This window comes from Sinocyclocheilus rhinocerous, unplaced genomic scaffold (assembly GCF_001515625.1).
Source record: "Sinocyclocheilus rhinocerous isolate Xijiao unplaced genomic scaffold, SAMN03320098_v1.1 scaffold1301, whole genome shotgun sequence".
Taxonomy (NCBI): Eukaryota; Metazoa; Chordata; class Actinopteri; order Cypriniformes; family Cyprinidae; genus Sinocyclocheilus; species Sinocyclocheilus rhinocerous.
In genome coordinates, this window is record NW_015666735.1 from 91,069 (window position 1) to 98,789 (window position 7,721).

The 7,721-nt window shown below is 34.4% G+C and overlaps 1 pseudogene; it reads left to right on the forward strand.

Annotated features, from left to right (window-relative positions):
* Nucleotides 1-5,344, forward strand: part of LOC107733063 (trichohyalin-like) — a 12,260-nt pseudogene extending 6,916 nt beyond the window's left edge.
* The last annotated feature ends 2,377 nt before the right edge of the window (nt 5,345-7,721 follow it).

The window sequence follows — 7,721 nt, forward strand, 5'->3', positions numbered from 1 at the left end:
TATATATATATATAATTTGTTTACCTTGATGACATGACCAACCAGCATCAGAGAACTGTGAACAAGTGAATAATTTGGTAAATAATTGAAATATTCATGTAAAATGTCAGGGGTACTACACGGAATTATTTTAGATTAAAGAGTTTCAGCTGATAAAAAAAAAAAGTTTCTATAAAAAAAACCCTAATTATTCCAAATGTTTTAATAGTAGTGTAAATAATAAATCAATTTTTCCAATTAAAGTGATAAAAACAAGACATTAAAAGCAGAGCATAGCATGAAAATACATCTTTTTTTGTTGTTGTTTTTTTACAAGCTTTTTACAAGCTACATGTGTTTTATATATTCTACAGGGGTTTTTAAAGCAGTCTTGTGATAACTCTTTGGCTACTTCCTCCTCTGAGCTGTGTCACTTCCTGTAGCACATACAGAAGAGAATGCATAAAACCAAGAGCAACCTAGGGTTATCGGTTTATAAAAATTTCCGTTCATACTGTATGACCGACAGTATCACGTGTACATGCGTTACATTTAACAGCGTGTGTGTGAAAGTGCATTTGCTCCAAGAGTCATTACCCCGGTTTACACTCTGACCACATCTAACCTTCATTCGTCTTACAGCTCACGCTTGTTGACTGTCTTTGGAGACAGTTTTATGTCCTGTGACTGGGCTCATTTGGCCTGTTGTTTAGACTGACTTTGAGGATCAGTATTTTACACACTGCTCTGGCTGTGTGCTAAACATTCTGTTGAATCTAGAAGACCACCTGCGCATGCATACAGAAAATCTTGTACTGTTCCCATGCTTCGTACAACAACAAAAGTATGGTAGTGTGGCTGTATTACCGCATGCCCCCTGCAGAACGATTGACGTCAGTCTCTTCACCAGCTCTTAATCCGTCCGAGTGGGTGACTCTACACTTTCCTCATTTGAACCTTAAGCCATTATAGTGCTGCTTTTTTCTCTGTATTACTGCATGTCCACTGTGTTTGTTTTGAAGCTATCAGCATTAACCCTGAAAAGCCTGACATATGAAATAAGTCAAAAAATCTAATGCTTTGAAATGCAAGCATTTCATTGAACCTTTTTTTTTTTTTAATCTAAAAAGTATGTTTGCATATGTGTTTTATGTGATATTAATATGATGAAATTCTGATGATTGTAATGTAAAACAATGAGATCTTTATAACAGTACGGCAGATACTGACATAAAATTATGTAAATATCAGTAATATGTCTTAGTAAAATGAGATTGAAATGCTCCAAACATATAATGCAGTGATTGAGAGCTGAAGAAATAAAGGCTCCTCAGAAGATGTGAGATGTTCTGGAGGCTTGTGAAGATCATTCCTCCGCTGAGGAACAGTGAAAGTAAAGCTGCTGGAAACAAACGCTCCTCAAAAGATCCTGATGATCAGATTTGAGACTCTAAAACATGATTGATGGAGAATCAAGTAAAGCTGAGCTGCTTCAGTCCAGTAAGTGTTCATCTGGAGATATTACTGCAGTTATTCTGACGCTTACTTGAGAAAAATCAAGTCAAAAAATTTGACAGCAAAAAGACATGTGAAGCACAAGCTGGAGGCGGACGTTTGTACAATTATACCAAAAGAGCTTTTGCTTATTAAAGTAAAGAAGACTGAAGGCATGTAGTAGATTGTGTGCAACAGGTTTAACAGCAAAGTTTTGATCGTGTTGATCATTTGGATGCCTTGTATCAAATAAGATACAGTAATTTTATAGGGTTAACGGCAGGTGATTTCAAGTCGATTATGGATTGAAGTGCACTGCTAAAAAAAGCATCTTTACACAACCAAGTTAAGGGTTAATACAATAAGTGTATTCATAATTGCTGTGCAAATGCATTAAAGCGCTTCTGACCAGCAGTAAAAAAATAAAAATAAAATAAAAAAAAAAGTGTTAAATGTCACCTTTGCAGTACAAGTTGCATTGGATATAACAGTTGTTAAATGGCTACAGTCTGATAAATTCCTAACAAAATGCCATTTCTGTACATTTAAGACTTTTTAAGACAAATTAAAAGAAAATGGAAGGGACACAAAGAAATTGATCAAAATGAAGTGAGTTTGATTAAAACAACAACAACAAATATCTACCAATGAGATCAGAAAAATGGCCTTTTAAAGAAAAAACTAATGTATTTTTCTTGTTTTATACATAAACTCTCTTAATTTTGACCAGTTTCTCAGAAGACTTCAAATCTTCATTGTACATCTCAAGTAAATGTATCTCGACTTGAGGAAGTTTCTGTATTTGCACTGAAAAATGACCTCATGAATTTAAGATTTTCTGCTTCGATTTAAGATATTTTTAGGGCGATGGTTTCAACTGTGGTTTCAACTTTTAACATGATGTCTGTCCTGCTCTAACATTTAGACATTTTAAGAAACTCTATGCCAGACAAAAACATCTTTGAAATTATGTCTTATTGCCAGTGTTGCGTGGAATGCATTACTTTATAATTATTACTGTAATTTAATTACTTTGCCCTTGAAAAAGTAAAAAGTAAGGGATTACTTGTAATTTCCCTGTAATTTAATTACAGTTACTTCTGATGTAATTGCATTAAATACTGTGTAGACTAGAACAATTCTATATAAAACGATAGTGGGTTTAACATCAAAAATTTAACAGCTAATGTTAAAGTATGTTTTTTAATGTAACCTTCTCCCTTTAAATACTTCGGTCAGTTCAAGAATAATTTTTGTAATTATATTATTTATTTGAAAGAAGTAAAAGAGCAGTTTCATGTCTATCCTTGTGCTGTTCAACTGATAGAGATTTACAAGTAGTAATAAGTAATGCACTACTCTTTAGAGAGAGTGTATTTTTCTTGTTTTAAGCATAAACTCTTAATTTTGAGCAGTTTCTCAGAAGACTTCAAATCTTCATTGTGCATCGCAAGTAAATGTATCTCGACTTGAGGAAGTTTCTATATTTGCACTGAAAAACAAGACAAATGTAAGATATAATCATTTTTTACAATGCATGCAACATTTAATGTCATGACCTCATGAATTTAAGATTTTCTGCTTCGATTTAAGATATTTTTAGGGCAATGGTTTAAAGGGGTCATATGATGCGATTTCAAGTTTTCCTTTCTCTTTGGAGTGTTACAAGCTGATTGTGCTTAGATAAGATCCCTGAAGTTGCAAAGACTAAAGTCTCAAAACCAAAGAGATATTCTTTATCAAAGTTAAGACTCTGCCACGCCCCCCTAAAAATAATTATTACTGTAATTTAATTACTTTGCCCTAGAAAAATGTAAAAGTAAGGGATTACTTGTAATTGCCCTGTAATTTAATTACAGTTACTTCTGATGTAATTGCATTAAACACTGTGTAGACTAGAACAATTCTATATAAAACGATAGTGGGTTTAACATCAAATTTAACAGCTAATGTTAAAATGTATGTTTTAATGTAACCTTCTCCCTTTAAATACTTCGGTCAGTTCAAGAATAATTTATACGTGTAAAAATCATTTTTAACAGTGTATGTATTTACACATTAGTTCAGCCAAAATCAGTCACTCACCCTCATGCTGTTCCAAACCCGTAAGACTTTCTTCTGTGGAAAACAAAAGCTGATGTTAGGCCAAATAAACGTTTTAGTCTTTCCGAACTCTTTTTTAGCATGAGGACTTGGATTTTCCAGACTGTACTGTAATGTGTCTTTACTGACTGCTCTGTCACTCTTTCCTCTGGTTTAGGTGAAGGTGTGTTTCGATGACGCTCAGCTGGAGAGAGTTTGTGAGTACCCTTCAGAAGACTGTGCGCTAGCATCCCTCCCTTCCTCTCCTCACCCCGGGCCAGAGGACGGCGGGAGGGACGAGCAGGAGGCCGAGGGACAGGAGGAAGACGAGGAGGAGGAGAGCGCGCCGTTTGTGTCTCGCAGTGGCATGAATGAGAGCGCAGGAAGGGTGCGATTCCTAAAAGTGGGTCAGTGGCTTCAAATTACATCATCAAAATATAAACAAACCAACAATGGAATTAACAACATTATGAATAAACTCTTTAGGTAATTCTGTGACAAATTAATGAACGACAGATTTAGAATTCTGTTAATAACGTTAATTTCTGATGAAGTCAAACAGGAAATGAAGCATAAGCTACATTGACACTGAAAGTGCACTAGTTAAATGAGGTTGATTCCCCTGGATGAAGAAATAACAGCGATGTATTTTTTAAATGCATTTTAAATTCTGCTGAATGTCTACATGTAGATGTAGATGTCGCGTGTGTGTAAACTCTAGTATTAGAGAGCTTGGAGAACAAGCATGTGTGCTTTACGATGTAAATATAAAGCTTATATTTTTTTTACTATCAGTGTTTTTGCTTGCACTGCTCTTAAAGGGATAGTAAACACAAAAATTTAAATTAGTTGAAAATGTACCCACACTCGGGCCATCCAAGATTAGGATGAGTTTGTTTCTTCATCAGATTTGTAGAAATGCAGCATTGCATCACTTGCTCAGCAATGGATGCTCTGCAGTGAATGGGTGCCGTCAGAATGAGAGTCCAAACAGCTGATAAAAACATCACAATAATCCACAAGTAATCCACACCACTCCAGTCCAACAGTTAACATCTGGAGAAGACAAAAGCTGAAACAAATCCAGCATTAAGATGTTGCTTCTGGCTAAAATATGAGTCCATAATCCATAATAACGCTTCCTCCAGTGAAAATTTCAGCAAATTTTGGGTGAACTTCCTTTAAAATAGCAATTGTATTATGTGCTGCTATGATAATTATATGAAATAAAATTGTACATTGCCTGCAGTTTAGGGTTGTGCAAAATTCAGAATTGAAGAACTGACTGCCTTTCAATTGATGAAAGAATCAGAATTGAATTGGCCTCAACACACAAGAAGCTGAACTGGAATGACAGAAAGTGGAAATTATTACTGAATTATTATTCAAAGAAATCCAATACAGATAATGCATTCTGGGAAAATAGGTGTTCTTCCATCCTGGTCCACAAATCAATCAATCTATCTATCTATCTATCTATCTATCACAATCCTGCTCCAGTTAAAAAACAATAAAAAAAAAAACAAGTCATAAAATTGATGAAAATGTTTTTCATTGTCATGTAAAATATTTGTCTCTGTCTTTTCCTCCCAGATGAATCCTGTAAACGACTTTCCAAATGACAAACCATGGCATCCTTTAGATTTTCGATTCTTTACATTTGCAGGAGGTGTAAGTAATGAAGTTTTAGTTTTAAAAATTATAAATTTTTTATTATTTAGTTTTGCTTGTCCAAACAAAGAATCAAAAGTTCTTTACAAGCGCAATCTTTTTTAGAGATTATTTTAATGAAATTATTTTAAAAGCATTTCTGCTTCATGTTCAGAGATGAAGAAAATTAATTTTAATGTTACGCAGTGCGCAGGACAAGCTGTAAGTGCTGCTCTTGATCCACAGAAAAATGTCCTCAGGTCTGATAAGATGGTTTGCACAATTTAACGCGTTTTACAATTAAAAAAATCTTTATGTTCTGAATGCTTTGTTAATTTTAAAATGCTTATGTTAAGAAATAACGAATAGACTTCAATTATATCATTTACAGCATTTAAGGGGATTTATTTGTATTCATGAATGAAAATTAAACCCTCTTCATCTGACTTTCACATGTTTGGGGTTCACTCCCTTTTGTGATGTATGATTATGATTAATAAAGATTAGATTTAATATTTTCATGGAAAAGTGATATGATATTTGTATAGGAAATAGATAGGTTTTCATCATGTGATTGTAAAATAGGATTCTGGCATTGCATATAGAGTATGAGTGAGCGAGAGAGGATTGTGTGTATTGATATACAGTGAGGCACACCTGGATTTTTGCAATGTGATCAAATAAAAATCCAACATTTGTATATTGTTTGTACTTGAATACCAGTTTGTCTATTTTAACTTTACAACAAAATGAAGACGCAGCTTCAAAATGTTAATAAACATTACAGACAACTAAATAGAGTGTGTGTGTTTTATGTGTGTCAATCATTGAGTGACTGGTTATTTTATCCATCCTATTACACACTGGCTGTATTGAAGCGCCACCTACTGGTTATTCATAGTAACGATGAGTGTTTCTCACATCAAATCATCTGAAATATTAATGAGCTGCACAGTCTCTGTGGACAGTTACACTAATAAATCAATTTAATGCCTTTGTCAAATTTAATTAGAGATCGTTTCTGTTCACATCACTGGTACTTTAGACCAAAATAAGCTTTCAGGTGAAATTTTTGAGTATTTGTAAAGTACATAATTAGGCATAATACTTCTCTCACTTATAACTTTGGAAAAACTCACACTTAATATTTAACTGTATGTCCTAGCATCGACTTATTTCAACAACTGTACAACTGAAAATGTTCCCATGTAGTATTGTTCAACAATCAATATCTATAATTTTAAGAGTAATGAAATCCTCTTTCAGGTGTGGCTTACAACAAAATTGTTCAGTGATACACTTTAGTATATAAACAATGATAGGCCTACTCAGTGCTCACTGTATACAATTGTTAATGTTAGTGTTAGCTTGCTAATGTCCCTTCCAAGCATATCTAAAATGTTTGCTAATATTAAAATCTTACCTGCACTGTCTTTGCTCTCTTCAGTTCGACTTACATAGCGTAGCGAACACGCTCTGTCATTCAAAAACGCGTTAATTAGTTGTTAATTAGCTGTTTTCAAATTACACCTGCGATGCCACAACACGTTGGTATCGGCTCATCCAATCACCGCAGACATGTGATGATCACGTGAGGACATCCAAATCGAGCTTCAAAATTTATTCGGGATATGGACTACTAACAGACAAAATTAATATCATATTAACTACCAGCAGGTACATAGTTAACCTATTTTAATGTTATTAATTTAATCCTTACTTTTTGATCTTCTGCTTTTATATCTCCATTACATTCCCGAATCGTTTTAAATTCTTGATGAGCGGGAAAAAATTATAACGGCTCTCCTCGCGTATCGTCAGTTAAACCACTTTCTCCCCAAGATTATGAAGTGGACAGCAACCTTATGTCATAATGTAAGTATGTTTTATAGTAGCCTACTTATAAAATTACCATAATATTGCCATGTTTTGAACATACCATGACATTCATTGAAACAGCATGTTAATACCATACGTAATATAGGCCTATAAGTACAGCAATACCATGCTATATAGGCCTAGTGGAGTACCATGGTATATTACCATCACTGTACTGTAGTGCTTCAGTAGGCTACTGTTGGTAAGGGCGATAAAACCACAAGTTTTTATGCTGTGCTATGATTTTGATGTTTTAAGTGTATTATATAGCCTAAGTAATCACCTTTTTAACAATATGCCGATTTAAGCGGGGAGTCGGGGACACTTTCTTTCCTAACTAGTTTGAGAAAAATTTGCTGGTCCAAATCAATTACTCATAAACAACACTAGAGAGCAGCAAAAGACTGAAAACTGAGACAGACTTCATGCTGATAATCAATAAAGAGGACAGATTTAGACAGCTTCTGTTATTCAGACTAAGCATAGGCCTGGTCCTCGAGTCTGTCACGTGATCCCAGAAATCCATCCATCAAAACCCAGTTTCTAATGCCTACATATCAATCAACAGCCATTTTTAGAGTGAGTGTTAAGACAGCTGCACATGATGGACCAGCTCTGGGACCTTCATCAGCTCTGTT